Raw genomic sequence first — 16,818 nt, forward strand, 5'->3', positions numbered from 1 at the left:
AGAGTAGATAAAGTTGATTCAGAGCAAACCTTATCCTGCAGACCTAAACAGAAAGGAGGTGATAATTTAAAAGGACTTTAAAATAATAATAATAATCTTGGAAGTCTCTATCTGAGTGCTCTGAGCGTTACGTGGCTTTTGCACCTCTGCTGCTGTTCGTCTCCAGTCAGGAGGTTGTGCTGTTAAGAATTCAGTTGTGGTTCATTTGAATCTTAAGATGGCCAATGAGTAAGACTGATTAAGCATGAGTAAGACTGATTAAGCATACACAGAAGTATACGTGTTTTCCTAAATATAGCTGCCGTTACATATGTTGTATAGCAGGACTGGAAAGTATGCCTTTCGCTCTGCAAAATTATTGTGCTGTTTTGTAGTCCAAGATTTCCTCCGTACCCAATATTGCAGCCTTTCTTTTTCTGTGGAGCTTCAGATAGAAACCGCATTGGCTGTAAACAGCAAAAATTGAGTAGTAGCTTGTAGCGCTTACTCATTCCGGTAGATTTTTCATCAACAAGCTGTAATACAGGGAGCTACTTTTTCATAGCGTAAAAAGGTTAATTTTAGTAATTTTAGAAATGGAGCATTCACTACACAAGAACACTTCCCTTTTCAAGTTACGTTTGGCTATTAAACTTCAGTAAGCTGTCTCGGTGCTGCGTTTTAAGGTCACAGTGTCTTAATATCACTTTACAAGCCATTCCACGGTCCTAAAGCAATGATGATAAATTAGAAACGTTAAACAGTTACTTCCTTTAGCAGTCACTGTAATTAAATCACTTGTATTAACAACATCCATATATAATACTGAGGAGTAAAGGAGTGTCTAGTCCTGTATTCCAAGTAGCTACTGGCAAAGAATTCAGTTCAATGTTAACATGCTCAAGTGGTGTCAGAATCACAGGATAGTTGAGGTTGGAAGGGATCTCTCAAGGTCAGTCCGTTCAAGCCCCTGCTCAGGCAGAATTGCAGGGACATTTTCACCAGGGGATTTGAGATTAAAACTAATTTGTTCAATTCAGCAAACTCAAAATGTTCAATTTATTTCCTTTGTTTTGAAAGCTGGGTTGAAACTGATGGTATAATTTGGGTAATTTTATTTTTTTCTACTTTTCCCCTCAAAAAAAATAATATATTGGTAAATACTGGCTTTCAGTATCTTTTTGTTTTATAACAGTTTTAAAAAGTTTTTAAATAAAAGAAACTTAGCTGCCAAATTAATATTTCTATGGCTGCTCCCAGCAAATGCAATTTTTTTTTTTTTTTTTGCCTTATATGTTGATTCCATTGTATAGCTGTAGAATATTTCAAGCCATATGTGCTGAATTTCCTTTTCTTAAGGCATCTGTCCTGTTCTTAAGGCACCACTTTCACTGAGTTTTGTACTGAAAAGAGAAATTAGAAAAAAATATTGGGTAAGAAGCTGATCTTTCTGCAATGGGAGCAGCTTTGAAGGAAGGTGTCTTATAATCAAGAACTTGTAAAGTTCACCAAGGGGGTGTTAGAAGCTATGTTGACACATTCATATAAAGTAAGAAAACCTGTTTCTGCCTCACATCTCTGCATGAGATCTACCTAACCTAAACATGTGTGCAACAAATGATTGAGTGATACTGACCTACTTGCAGCCAAACCTGCTATATTTTGGTCCTGTTTACCTGTGTGGGGAGTATCAGAGGTCTAGAAAAAATTAGAAAAGTATCCTCTCAATTTTTATGCAAAGATTAACTACAGAAATAGGACCTACTTGTTTCTATTGCTGAAGGATTTCTGTTCTGTTGGAGTTTGTTGCTTAGCAGCTCATCCTTTCAACAGTTGCTGCAGGGAAAATATGGAGGAAGAACAAAGTTGACCTAAAGATCCTGGACACTTAAGGAGAAGCAGTTCATTTGAAGTATTTGAATAACCATTTCATATCTGAGCCTGTATTAATTTAAGCATATTAAACATCTAATGTAATCAGGAGACTGCTGAGCGGTGCCTCTCTCAAGGGACTGGTCAGCATAAATTGACTGCCATGACTCTTGTGAGGAGGGGTATTTTCAGATTGAAATTGTAGAAAAAGCTTATGATGAATACTAAACTTGGCAAAAAAGTTCCTGATGTTGCTATAGAAGACTGTGTTTTGTTTTGTTTTGTTTTAAACTTTGTGATAGAGCTTTTTTATGTAATTATTCTACACATAGGGGAAAAAAAAGTATTGTTTCAATTGAGCATGCCTAAGAGGCTTTAAACTGGAAATAAACTTGCTTGGTTTAATACTAAATTTTCTTGAATCAAGCTAAAGTAACTTTTTCAGAGATTGTACCTGTAAAAGTATTTAACAAAATGGCTAAGAAGTAAAATGACCTTTTTTAATTTTAGACCTTGTGATGCTCATTGTATTTATAATTTTTGTTTGTAGCTCTTGGATATAAATGAACTTCTGTAAGCACAAATAATTATCCAAACATGATGCATGCAGTTAAATATGCTTCTGTTGACCTTCTAACAACATACTGTAGAGTTTGTAAAAATTGTTAAATGACATTAAAATGTAAGTGCATATAGTTGCATGCTTGATCTGTGATTGTAGTCCAGAATGCCAGATCTCTTCAGACCTATGTATGTTTGCCTTGTGTGTATGTAGTCTGATAGAATGCATTTAGATTTTTGCAATGTTAGTTTTAAAGCACTGAAAAGTTAGGAAATTTCGGTTTGACTGCTTGACAAACTTTTAAACTTCTTTCATACATGTATGCACGAGGATGCACATTTTAATTAGTTCTTATTTTCCTGCTCTTCTCTTCCACATCTTTTCTTACAGTTCTACATTAAAACCTTGTATTAAATATATGATTACATTCCTGTCCTTTTTATGTTGACAGTTTTCAAGTAGAATACTTGCTATGTGCCTCTTAGGTAAGAAATAAGATTTTCCAGATTTCTTAGTTTCCACTTATTTCTGGTACCTGAAAACCAAGGTGACCAAATTGAGGTACTTGAACTGTTTCACACAGTTTCGGTGCAATTTATAGCTTCAAAAAACTGTGTTCTTCCTGTCTGTGCTCTGTTCTGTAAGAGAGAGAATGCTATTAGAAAGTAAAACAATGTGTGTGAAGGCACAAAGTACCAGGACAAAAAACTCCAGCTGTGAATCTGTGCCCTCTGATGTTTCTGACTCTGCTGTCAGGAACCCCTGCAAGCTGCTGTGTTGAAAGCCTGCATGTTGCGAGCCAGTTCTCGCTCTTAGAATTTCTCTGAGATTATGCACACAGGAGGAAATTCACTTTTAGAATGGTTGATTAAAGACCTGTAATTTATTTTCAGATGAGTTATATAGGTTTCAATTTCTGTCCACTGGGATCTTGTTCATTTTTCTGCTTTATGTTTTTTCCTTAATCTTTTTCAGTACTTCTCCATCTGCCAAATTAGTTCTTTCTTTCCTAATCTACAAGAGTAATTTTGAACCTTTAGTCTTTCTATGGATATAGTTCTTTAGCAATAATCTTGCAAAAATTTGTTGAAATTCTGAACCCATACTTCACAGGAAACTTAGGATAAGCCAGAATTTTAATATGGTGCCTTTTGAGTATTTATGATTATTTTTCTTTTTGTCTTTAGTCTCTCTTTACTCTTTCTTCTTCTTCAATGAGATTGGTTACCAGCAATTAAGTTTCTCTTTCCAAAGTTATTTCTCTTTATCCCTGCATGGCAGGATGAAGCAAGTGTTTTTGCCTCATTGTGTAGATGAATCATAATTTCCATTGTATGTATGTAGCTTACCTATCCCATGGTGACAAAGAATAGTGCATAAGCTTTGTGTACCCTGATGCTGGTTGTAAGTTTTTAGCAGAAATCTTTTTTTTGTCAAATGCCAACTTCTCCAAATGTGAAATGTCCCATAGAAGTACATCTAACATTTAGGAAAGTTTACTTATTAACATTGAAGCAGATATGCCACAGTGGCATGGAGGGAGGGGTTTGCTGTTAAGGGAAGCCACCTCATTGTGTATCTACTAGGCCATTGGTTAAATAGACCCCTGCAGGGGGCCCACAGTTCTTTTTTTTCCTAAGCTGGTAACAAGAGTTAAACACAAAAACTGCAACACCATCAATGAAATAGAATAGCTATTTTGTAGCCAGCATCATCAGTGCCCCCAGTTCCTCTCCTACCTACAAAGCATTTTTACAACCAACTATTTCAATAGCTATATTAAGAAACAACGAGGAGGAAGTTAAAATGACTTTATTCTGTATCCATGTGTATGCAGCGCTACTACAACAACAACAACAAAAGGGAAACTGGGGAGGAAATGGCAATCGTTTTCCTTTCTACCTGTTGCAGACTTTCCACCAGGCTCCATAAATATTCTCCATGTTTTCAGTTGCTCCATATTAGCTATATTAACTTATTTTCATTATTTCTGTGGGTTGGTGGAATTTTGTGTTTGCCATAGGGGTTTCTTCTGCTGAAGAAACCGAAATCATTTTGCTACAGGTTGTATGCTATTTTCTTTTATGCTCATACCTTTTCAACTTCAGTAAGTACTGTGTCAGCCTCTTCACATGTACTGTAATCCTCTTGCTGAATTTACAGATGGCAAGCTAATGGCAGCACTGTTTTGCTGCAGACCAAGTGCAGTGGCTTTGGGCTGGGCTGTAATGAAAAGCCCCAGCAGAATGTTCTCAGATCTCTTGCTGCTCTGCACTGCCTTTATAGTGTTTTATTTTTCCTCATCAAAGGCACCTTGTACACATCCCCAGGAGCAATGCATGTGCCTTTCATGGCCAGTTCTGCTGCCCAAGTAACTTGTTTGATGTGTTCTCACAGAAGGTTATAAGTTTTATTGTTAAGGTTGCCTGCTTCATGCTGCAATTATCCTATCACTTTCGTTAGCATTGTGATGAATTAAATATTTATTTCTAATGAAATGCTCCTTCCCATGTGATTCTTTGGCCCTCTGACCTGCTTACCAAATCCTGCTTTGTTGCTTCTGGAATTTGTTGTGTTTCTATACTATGAGTCCCATCCATGTCATTATAAGCTCTTTCGGATGACTGAGACAGTTTAAAGGAGCAAAGTAGGGAGCAGGTATTTCAGTATGTGCTGCAAAGCAGCAGGCTGTGCTGAGACCAGAGCTCTGTCATTGGTTTCTGACCATGCACGTGATGCAGGATCAACAGGCCAGTGCTTTAGGATGCTGTGAGGCAGGTTGCTGTGGTTGCGTTGACCTCTGAACGCAGGTGCAAGGAATGGCAGACAATTTCTGGAACTTTTCGTGAAGTTTAATTTCATCCTTCAACTGAGTGCTCCAGGTAAATCTGTGCCCTGGGTTGCAGTCTATAGAATCAGTGGTGAAGCAGATCTTGTACTGTTGTTCTCCAAACAAACCAACCAACCAAAACCACAATCACCAAAAAAAACAGGACAGTGTTTGTAGCTTATGTCCTTTCCTACACAGTGTAGTGCTGCAAGAGGTAGTGATTCATTAACCTGAAATTTATTTATTTATTTATTTTAATCCATCTGTTATTACTCACACTTGCAGCTATGGCATTTATGTATCCTTAATACATCTTCAGAAACTGCTCTCCATACTTTTAGCTTCTTACAAATGAATGAATATTTTCTACAGGGAGATGTTGTCTCTGTTGCATAACCTTTGGGTTCTTTCTGAAGGAATATTTTTAAGTCTATGAACACAGTTATTTAGGCAAATGACAGAGCAATAGTAGCACTTCCATTTCTACATGCGTAGTTGTTCCTGTTGAAACAAGCATATGATTATAATATGAAAATCAAACTGCTTGATTTGATACATATTTTCACATAAAGAATTGATTTAAAATGGGAAAAAAAATAAAAAAATAAAAGAACGATACCTGCTGAAATACTAGTGCAGAAGAGGACTATTATTAGGTTTCTGAAGTCATGAAATGGCTCTCAATAAGTTACTATTTCAAGTATGTCCCTGTAATTCAGGAGCCTTTTTATAACACAAAATCCGTGGGTTACTTCAGTGAAGAGAAAGAAAGCAAACTATTAGTCTTGTACAATTTTTTGACATACATGTAAGTAATGCTTAAATCTATTTTTAAAGAAAGAATTAGATGCTTTCATATCTTAAAACCAGAGTTAAATTCTGGTTTTCTTATTGAACCGCATGCTATTATGTATGCAGGATATTTAAACAGGTCTTTTCTGGTTTTTGACCCCTTTCATGTGTGTTTATTTCATGAACAATAAAAGCAGGCAATAAGCAATATGCTAACAGCTACAATGAAATTGCTTTCTTCCTGCTGTGTTTCATCCTTTAGGAAATGGTTGTGACTAAGGCAGTAAACCTGAGATGTGTTCATGCCCTGCTTCTAGCCTATGTTTGTGTAGAGGTTATGTAGCATGAAAGCAACATTGCTTTGCACATAGCTCTATGTGTGTGTGACATTTCTGAATGGGTGTAACATAAAGTTCCTGCTGCCTGTTTCTGCCTCATTCAAGATTAGACTTTTTATTAGAAGAACGTCCTCTAGGACTGCTTTTAAAAAATTGCATATTTCGAAGAAAGACATCAAAAAATAAAATCCCGTAAATCATTATTCTAAACAGCCTGTGTTTCCTGTCTTTCCACCAAGTTCTACTTTTGATTTGTGAATGAATGTATCTCCCATTTAAAAAAAAAAAAAAAAAAAAAAAAAAAAGAATAATTATATATGTATCAAAGAAGCGTGGTGCTATACAGACTACACTTATGCTTTGGAAGACAAAAAAAAAAAAAAAAAGAAAAAAAAAAGAATGGAGATCTAGAAAAATCATAAAGATAAGGGCTAGAGCTAATGGATAAAGTAACTTCCTGACTATTGGACTTAAAAAGTAACTTGGTGGGGGTATTTTCTTAAGAATAATTAATTTTATAAATAATAACAAGTAATATAAATAACGTTACCATATAGTAGTGCCACTGATTCTTAGCATTAGTGGTTACTCCTAATTCTACCCACTTCTCTGTATAATACTTCAGTAGATGGAAATAAGCATCTTGGCTGAGCTGCTTCTCCCGGTCCGTGTTTCACATAGACTAAGCCTTACAACCTCTAGCTGTCCTACATCTTATTCTTTTTGTCCCATCTGTGAGGTTTTCCACTTTCCATTGTACATCTATCCCTCCTTCCTTTCCTTGTCTCCTGATTTTTCATCTCCATTATTAGGTACTGTGGGAGAATATACAGGTTGTTTTTTTTTTTCCCCTTGAGATTTTATCATTTACTTCCCAAATGTCTTGAACTATGGAAGAACAGGGTGGTGCCAGACAGCTGAAACTCATCTGAGTACTCTCATTTGAGCTCTCAATAGCTTGATTGACCTGAAGATTTCACACCTTCTGAGTATCTCTTTGATGGCAATTTTAAGGAGGAAATGGCTGCTCCATTTCAGGAAGATATTAAAGCTATGAAGAGGCGAGTAAAATTCTGATGTTCTCAGGGTAAGTGTGAAAACTGATTATTCGTGGTATTAGTTGCTTGAAAAAGGTTCAGTGCCTGTAAGTAATAACTGAGTGGAAATGATGTAATTCATTTCTGAGGTGGAAACTAGCAATGCGACACAGTTCCTAGAATAATACCAAAAGTTCACGGTCTCATAATAGAAACAGCTGTTGGCTTTGAATGGGGGAAGGAAATTTCTAACTATTGCCTCAGCCAAAAGGATGCAGGACTGCTGGCTGCAGACCTCTGGGAGGAGCAAGCCTAGCGGTGGAGCAGGGACTGCAACCCTGAGGGAAGCCATTGAGCTCCTGAAGACAAGGTCCTGCTGGTGACACATTGCCAGAGAGATTTGCTAACCTGTTGCTCCAACCTGGTGAGAGAATTATGTGCTGGTACCATCAGCCATATACACAGCCTTATTATGGCTCAGTGCAAGTTTGACAAATAACTATCAGAGGTGGGAAGGGACCTCTGGAGGTCACCTGGTCCAAGCCCCTGCTCAGGCAGGGCCATCCAGAGCAGGGTGCCCAGGACCATGTCCAGGTAGTTTTGAAGATCTCCAAGGAGAGATCCACAGCCTCTCTGGGCAGCCTGTGCCAGTGCTCTGCCACCTGCAGAGTAAAGAAGTGCTTCTTGATGTTGAGATGGAGCCTCTTGAGTTCCCGGTTCCGTTGTGCTTCTTGGCTTCTGGATCTTTTCTGAAGGCTACTGTGTGCTTCACTAAATATGTCTATGGATCCTGGTTTTCCCAGTACCTCTAGTTTTCAAGCATGAAAAAATGTTCCCATAATCCTCACAGTTAAATATGAAGATATATAAAGATTTTAATGAAAGACATCCTTCATGTGTATTTCATTCTAGACCAGAATGATGATCCTTCATATTACATTAAAATATTCATGAAAAATACATAAGCTTCTGACCAGTTCAAAGATTTGAGAAGGTGTTTTCATACTGACTTGGTTAGATCTACTCCTATCAAGAAACACTCGAGGCTTTGCTGTATATGCTAAAAATACAGACAAGTAAAAGAGCCCAAGCTGGTGGCTAAAGGCAGATCAAAATTAGCCTGACTAGTTTGTGTTGCATCGGGGAAAAACAGGCACTTCCCTTATGCCTTTAGCCTTGATATGTTAAAACATTCTTGTTAAGGCTTTGCTGTAATGTTACAGGCTGACTTTTTTTTTTTTAATACACTTAAACTTTTAAACTTTTGTTTAATAGACAACCCAGAATAACCACGTTAGAAACCAATGTTAAAGGAATACAGACAGGTACAAATATAAAAACAGACAATGATTAAAAACATCAACAGGAAAAAAATCCATGGTTCTTTAGGATGCCAGCATCTGATGCTGCGGCAGAAGAATGATGCTTTGTGAGTGCAGGGAGAAAGGTGGTGCTTTCTGATAACTGTGTTTACAAACAAGATAACCTTTTAAGAAAATAAAGTTACCTTCAGAGATCGGCAAGTAGGAGGATTATGTGACTTCAAGACACACAAAGCCGTGAATTAAAAATGCCAGATCTTTTATCCCAGTAGAGGAAAGCAACTATATATATATATATATATATTTTTTTTTTTCTTCTCTCTGAGGCCACGTGGTGTTGGATCAAATGAATCTAATGCCTCCTGATAGCAGAGTACTGCTATTTAAAGAAAGAGCCACAAGTCCAGACAACAAATCACTTATAAAATTAATTCATTGGACTGGCACTAACCATTTGGAATTTCGAACTATTTTTGCCAAATTTTAGGAGGCAGGGTTTGCTTTGTTTGTTTTTCCTGTAACAGAAAGCCATAATGGAATTTGTAACTGAATTTCTCCATTGGCAGAAGAAAGGGATAGAGATTTTTCTGCTGGTGGAAGCAGTGGTAATTGGATGGGTCTCAGTGAGCAAAGCAGATATCTTTCAATACTTCGAATCTTTGAATATCACAGCTATAAGTGTAGGAAATTCCTATGAAGTTATCAAACTAATCAAAAACCTACTGTTACTTTGAAGTATTCTTTTTTTTTTTTTTCTTCCCCATACTAAGAAAAAGTCATCTGTGACAGGAAATATGAACCAAAAGACAACTGATGAATTCATGAATTCTCCTTTGATTTTTTATTTTATTTTATTTTTTTTTCATTATTCATTAGAAGCCTTATCCTTAGTAAGAATGTTTTTTATTAGCATCTTGCTGAGAGGAGCCTTTGACTTCTCTAACACATGCAATACCATGAACGAGGTATTCTGTTAACTGATACGGAGTGTTCTGCAAGAATTCAGACAGTCCTTGATAGAAAGCACGCTGTGGAAGATGTTGCAGGATCATACACTGGCTAGCTTGGTCAGAAAAATATAGTTGTTGCCTCTCTCTAGCATTTTTCTTTAAAAATAATAAAGTAGCCAACAACCATCTGCAAGGAAATCCATGTGCCAAAATAAAAACATTTAATGAGAAAGGCTGCCTTCTGGGATTCTATTAGAGGTATACCAGTTTAAAGGAATATTTTTAATCATGTATGAGATAGAGCTGTCAATATCTGTTCTATCTAATTTATGCTTTTTTCTTTCTTTTTTTTTTTTTTTCAGCAATTAAAAAAAATCTCACCTAAAACATTTTTTTCACAGTTTTAAGCCAAATGTTTCCTCTACACCTCTGATGACTGAGGAAAGTACAAGTATTCTTGAACAAAGCATGTTTGTTGTTGTTTGTTTGTTTTTACTTTATCTTGGGAAAACTCTAATGAACATGTTGTAAGTCTCTTGGCATTGTACTATGAGACCAAAGAAATGTGTGTTAATTATAATAAGCTTATCCATCTAGGTAAGTATTCTGGGAAGTTACTCCTTTAGAGTGGTCATCCACTCCAAGCTAAATAGCTTGATGCTCTTTTAACTTGTAAACTTTAGCTACAATGTATGTTCTTAGGGTAATCTCATAGTGATAAAGTATCTTGTTCATGGACAAGTATGGATTTATTTTACATAACTCATTAGATGATCCTCTTTAAAAAGTAAATGTTTTTTGTTTAGACCATCTGATCTATTTTTACAGTGCTGAAGTCTTTAAAATGACTGGACATTCAGCCAGTATAATCGATTCCTACATCTGCCAGAAATTCTGGTGATGAGTGTTCTCATGTTTGTTTGTTTGTTGTTGTTTTTTTGTTTGTTTGTTTGTTTTTCCCCCTGATTTTAAAGAGGTTAAGTCAAATGATTAGATCACTTAGTTTGACCTTAGTTTGGCATACTAAAGACCATCATATTTTTCTTCATTAGGACTGAATCAAATGCAATAATCTGCCTAAATAATAATGACTTAAATCATGAACCTGTCTTCCACAATGACACTTGATCTTGCTGTCAAGATTGTCATTAACACCTAGCTGTTTGTTGCAGTGATTAAAATTGCTTTCTAAAAATAAGAACAAAAATGGGCCTGAATTCAGTTTCCAGCCCTTTGTCTAGCTCTGCTGGCCTGTGGCCCAGGGCATGTTAGACAGCGTCCAAGGGGAGTTGTAGTAGGCAGAATTATTTGAGTGACCACGCTGTGTCTGGTGGGCTATGGGAAGCAGAAAAGCATGTTCCCTTCTTGGAGATGCTTATATCTTGTTCTTCTTCTTGACTGGCTGCATAGATTGACATCTTGAAGTCTTGAGGTTCTTTTTCTAACTGGGAGAGCAGCAGGGAGGGATCTGAGGTAACTTTGTGAATATCTATCACCCAGACTGACCACTCTAGTCAGGGTCACCTCTGAGGGCAAAGACTCCATATCACTAATGAGGATGGTCCTGTTACTATGTCTGCTGTGTATATCTGTGCATGTATTACTTGGTGTTTGTCTAGCTTCCAGCTCTGTGACTCAAAATCCCAGAGCAGACTACCAACCCAAGGGTGGGTATCACATTGTCTGTAGGACATCTTTGCATTGGCTAAGTGCCAGGGGAGAAAATAGCTGAAGGTGCTCTCTTGTGTTGGATGTGTACATGACACACTAAAATACATGTATGTATTTAGAAATACATGTATAACAAATGTTTAGGATTAGGGACTAATACATACAAAAGTGTCCACCAAAGCCAGTGTGTTGTGCAAGTTAAATAGCAGTAAAATCAACTATGAACTGCTGTTAGGGATGCTTTTGAGACATTTTGAAAAAATTTGAATGGGTGATATTCTCACCCTGTGTGTTAGTGTCTGCATCTCGTATTTGATGCTCTTATTGGAAAAAATAAGAAAGTAACTATTTGAGATTAATGCCTGGGGACACATTTCAGAAGACTGAAAGACAGCTCTGCTGGCTGTGACAACACCTGTCCTATATAAATTATTTTCTCCTATCTTTACTAATATAGGTTGTACAGCAACTTATTCAATATGGCTCTATTAGATCTGAAATGACACTTGTGATCTCTTTAAAAAAAACTCTGCCTATTTTTTGTTGCTGTTGTTTTTAGTAGTTTGTTTTCTTCTGTTTATTATAATCCCCACCCATATTTCACAATTAAATTGCACTTTTCTTAGTACGTATCCTTGCTGTTTTGTATGTGGTATACAGTGAGCTAAGTTTTGACAATAAACTAGACATTGCATGTCATATATCTTACTTGAATTGCTCATATAGAATATAGTCCCAAATAAAATCTCTCCCATCTCTTTGACAGTTTTTTTTTTTTTTTTTTTTTTTTTTTTTTGGGTGGGGGGTGGGGTGGGGGAGGAAGCCTTGCTTTCCTAAACCTGATATCTGGTATTAGGCACTTACGATCTCTGCAGAGTTCTCTTTGTTACTATAAAAATTGCTATGAAAAGAGCTGCAGAACAGCCAACTTCAAACTAACAAGATTAGAGAGTTCTTTTATTGCTCCATGGAACAAATTTCCTCTCAAGGACTGTAAGCCTGAAGTTTGAATTGACACTTAATCTGTTTCCTCTTCTCCATAAAAACCTGTACTTTTTAAGAGGCAATAGGTACAGTTTGTCTTTTTGCAGTAATCTGTGGTCCTGGTATGAGGGACAAGACTTCACAGAGAGCTGTTGCCTCATACAGCAGCACCTTCCATGAGAAAGGTAATATTTTACATCAAAATGAAGTGCTGTGGTTGTCAGTATACAGGGATATACAAAGGTGGTTGACAAACCTCCCAGGAGACAGTTCCCTCAACATCAGTTAGATGTGATAGTAAAACATGCTCTAGATGGTGGAAGAGGTGCGTGTCCCTCAAGCAGGGATAGGAATTCAGTTTTTCCCATTTTTTTGGAGTCTAATTGTTATAAAACAGGACTTTGGATCTGGATTTTTATATTAATTTGTGTTTTTCATAACCAAAATTGGCCAACAGTTTGATTTGCCTCCAGGCTTGTTCACGGCCACTATCTCCTTTATATTCAGTCAGCTGCTGGCCTGTGATGGCCTTCCTTCTCAAAGAAATGCTAGATTATTTTCAGTAAATCAGTGTTTTACCAAAAATGTTGCTCAGGTCTCCTCAGGCCCAGAAGGAGCTGACTTCACATCTCGTGTTACCCAGACCTGTGATTTAAACCTCTATAAAAGAGAAGGGTCAGTAGCGTTTCCTTTCACAGCTGTTTTATGAATAGTTGTTTTTTTTAGTCCCATTTCTGTGGGTGTCAGGATGACTAGTTGGTTGATGTGAGTCATTAGGAGGGACCCCAGGTTTTCCCAGCTGTGTGTTGCCTAAAGAAAACCATGTTCCCTGAGACTACTCATACTTTTTCTCCACTTCTCCTTCTGGATAAGTTTGGACTGTAACCCCATGAGTTGACTTCAGTTAATTTATTTTTATCTTATACCTATTTCCTTGGCTGTCCTTAGTATTATTCAGATTGCTAGATGCTTGGCATGAGCAAAACTATTTTGAGAATCTAGCTCCTACTGACAAATCTTGCTTCCGTGTCCCGTGCCATTGTTTATTTTGCAGTGAAGCACTGTGAGGATCAGGTCTCCACCAACTGGGTGGACCGACTGCTGCTATCCACAAGCTGCAAAGACCAAAGTTCGGCCTTTCTTTATCGTCATGAGGTTCTGGCTTACTCTGGTTGAAAAAAGCAATACAAATTTTAAAATCATATAAAAAGCAGTTCATGAAGATACTCATTGCCTTAACAAGGGATAAAACACTGCAGGGTCAAAGCAATCAAAGCAGTAATAGGTAGTGAAAAGTATCACTTCTCAACTTATACTCTTAGTATTCAAGTCAGCATAATAGGTCTTCAAAGCCATTTCTTATTGTTGGCTCAGCAACCAAAATCTGATTTGATTTCCTCTTTGCAGGCTCCTTCAAAACAGTATTTGGTATTACAGAATCACAGAATTTTCTAGGTTGGAAGAGACCTCAAGGTCATCGAGTCCAACCTCCAACCTAACGCTAACAGCCCTCCACTAAACCATATCCCTAAGCTCTACATCTAAACGTCTTTTGAAGACTTCCAAGGATGGTGACTCCACCACTTCCCTGGGCAGCCTGTTCCAGTGCCTCACAACCCTTTCAGTGAAGAAGTTCTTCCTAACATCTAGCCTAAAACTCCCCTGGCTCAACTTAAACCCATTCCCCCTCGTCCTGTCACCAGGCACGTGGGAGAACAGGCCAACCCCCACCTCGCTACAGCCTCCCTTGAGGTACCTATAGAGAGCGATAAGGTCGCCCCTGAGCCTCCTCTTCTCCAGGCTGAACAAGCCCAGCTCCCTCAGCTGCTCCTCGTAGGACTTGTTCTCCAGGCCCCTCACCAGCTTCGTCGCCCTTCTCTGCACCCGCTCAAGCACCTCGATGTCCTTCTTGTAGCGAGGGGCCCAAAACTGAACACAGTACTCGAGGTGCGGCCTCACCAGAGCCGAGTACAGGGGGACGATCACCTCCCTAGCCCTGCTGGTCACGCTGTTCCTAATACAAGCCAGGATGCCGTTGGCCTTCTTGGCCACCTGAGCACACTGCTGGCTCATATTCAGCCGACTGTCCACCATCACTCCCAGGTCCTTCTCTGCCTGGCAGCTTTCCAACCATTCCTCTCCCAGCCTGTAGCTCTGCTTGGGGTTATTGCGCCCCAGGTGCAGGACCCGGCACTTGGCCTTGTTAAACTTCATGCAGTTGACCTCAGCCCATCGGTCCAGCCTATCCAGATCCTCCTGCAGAGCTTTCCTACCCTCAAGCAGATCGACACACGCACCTAACTTGGTGTCATCTGCGAACTTACTGAGGGTGCACTCGATGCCCTCGTCCAGATCATCGATGAAGATATTAAAGAGGACCGGCCCCAGCACCGAGCCCTGGGGGACGCCACTAGTGACTGGCCTCCAACTGGACTTGGCTCCATTCACCACGACTCTTTGGGCCCGGCTATCCAGCCAGTTTCTAACCCAACGAAGCGTGCGCCAGTCCAAGCCAAGAGCAGCCAGTTTCTTGAGGAGAATGCTGTGGGAGACGGTGTCAAAAGCCTTGCTGAAGTCAAGGTAGACCACATCCACAGCCTTTCCCTCATCCACCCAGCGCGTCACTCTGTCATAGAAGGAGATCAGGTTCGTCAGGCATGACCTGCCTTTCATAAAGCCATGCTGACTGGGCCTGATCGCCTGCTTCCCCTTCAAGTGCTGCATGATGACTCTCAGGAGGATCTGCTCCATGAGCTTTCCTGGCACTGAGGTCAAACTGACAGGCCTGTAGTTTCCTGGGTCTGCCCTCCGGCCCTTCTTGTAGATGGGCGTCACGTTTGCTAGCCGCCAGTCGATTGGGACCTCCCCCGATAGCCAGGACTGTTGATAAATGATGGACAGTGGCTTGGCCAGCTCCTCTGCCAGTTCCCTCAGTACCCTTGGGTGGATCCCATCCGGCCCCATCGACTTGTGCACATCTAAGTGCCGTAGTAGGTCACCAACCAGTTCTTCATGGATAATGAGGGCCACATCCTGCTCCCCATCCCCTTCCACCAGCTCAGGGTACTGGGTATCCAGAGAACATCCGGTATTGCCGCTAAAGACTGAGGCAAAGAAGGCATTGAGCACCTCCGCCTTTTCCTCATCTCTTGTAACTAAGTTTCCCCCCGCATCCAGTAAAGGATGGAGATTCTCCTTAGTCCTCCTTTTTGTGTTGATGTATTTATAGAAACGTTTTTTGTTATCTTTAACGGCAGTAGCCAGATTGAGCTCCAGATGAGCTTTGGCCTTCCTAATTTTGTCCCTGCACAGCCTCGCTACTTCTTTAAAGTCCTCCTTAGTGGCCTGCCCACTTTTCCAAAGCTTATAAACCCTCTTTTTCCTCCTAAGATCAAGCCACAATTCTCTGTTGAGCCAGGCCGGTCTTCTTCCCCGCCAGCTCGTCTTTGGGCACGTGGGAACAGACCGTTCCTGCGCCATTAAGACTTCCCTCTTGAAGAGCGCCCAGCCTTCCTGGACCCCTCTGCCCTTCAGAACCGCCTCCCAAGGGACTCCACCAACCAGTGTCCTGAGCAGCTCAAAGTCAGCCCTCCGAAAGTCCAATACAGCGGTTTTACTGGTCCCCTTCCTGGCCTCGCCAAGAATAGTGAACTCCACCATTGCGTGGTCACTCTGCCCTAGACAGCTCCCGACGATCACGTCCTCCACCAGTCCTTCTCTGTTTGTGAAGAGAAGGTCTAGCGGGGCACCTCCCCTGGTAGGCTCACTAACCAGCTGCGTCAGGAAGCTATCTTCCACGCTCTCCAGAAACCTCCTAGACTGCTTTCTCAGGGCTGTGTTGTGCTTCCAGGATATGTCAGGGAAGTTGAAGTCCCCCACGAGTACAAGAGCTGATGATTTTGCAACCTCTGTCAGCTGCCTGTAGAATTCCTCATCCGTCTCCTCATCCTGGTTCGGCGGTCTATAGCAGACCCCGACCAGGACACTAGCCTTGTTGTCCCTGCCGATCCTAACCCAAAGGGACTCGACCTTGTCATTCCCAACCTCGAGTTCTACAACCTCGAAAGACTCTCTAATATAGAGAGCCACACCACCACCCCTTCTATGCTGCCTGTCCCTTCTATAGAGCTTATAGCCAGGCATTGCAGCACTCCAGTCATGAGACTGGTCCCACCACGTCTCCGTGATGGCAACCAAGTCGTAGCCTGCCTGCCACACGATGGCTTCCAGCTCCTCCTGTTTGTTACCCATGCTGCGTGCATTGGTGTAGATGCACTTCAGCTGGGCCATTGCCTTATCCTCCGGCCTTGCCATTGTTCCCCCTGGCACAGCCCCAACAATCCTAGCCTCAGCCCCATCCCCCTTCCTACCTAGTTTATAGCCCTCTCAATGAGCCCTGCCAGTTCCTGGCCCAGGATCCTTTTTCCCCTAAAAGATAGGGACCCGTCTGCGGCCATCAGGCCAGGTGCTGAGTAAAGTGC

Source organism: Aythya ferina (genome assembly GCF_964211825.1).
Source record: "Aythya ferina genome assembly, chromosome: 2".
Lineage (NCBI taxonomy): Eukaryota > Metazoa > Chordata > Aves > Anseriformes > Anatidae > Aythya > Aythya ferina.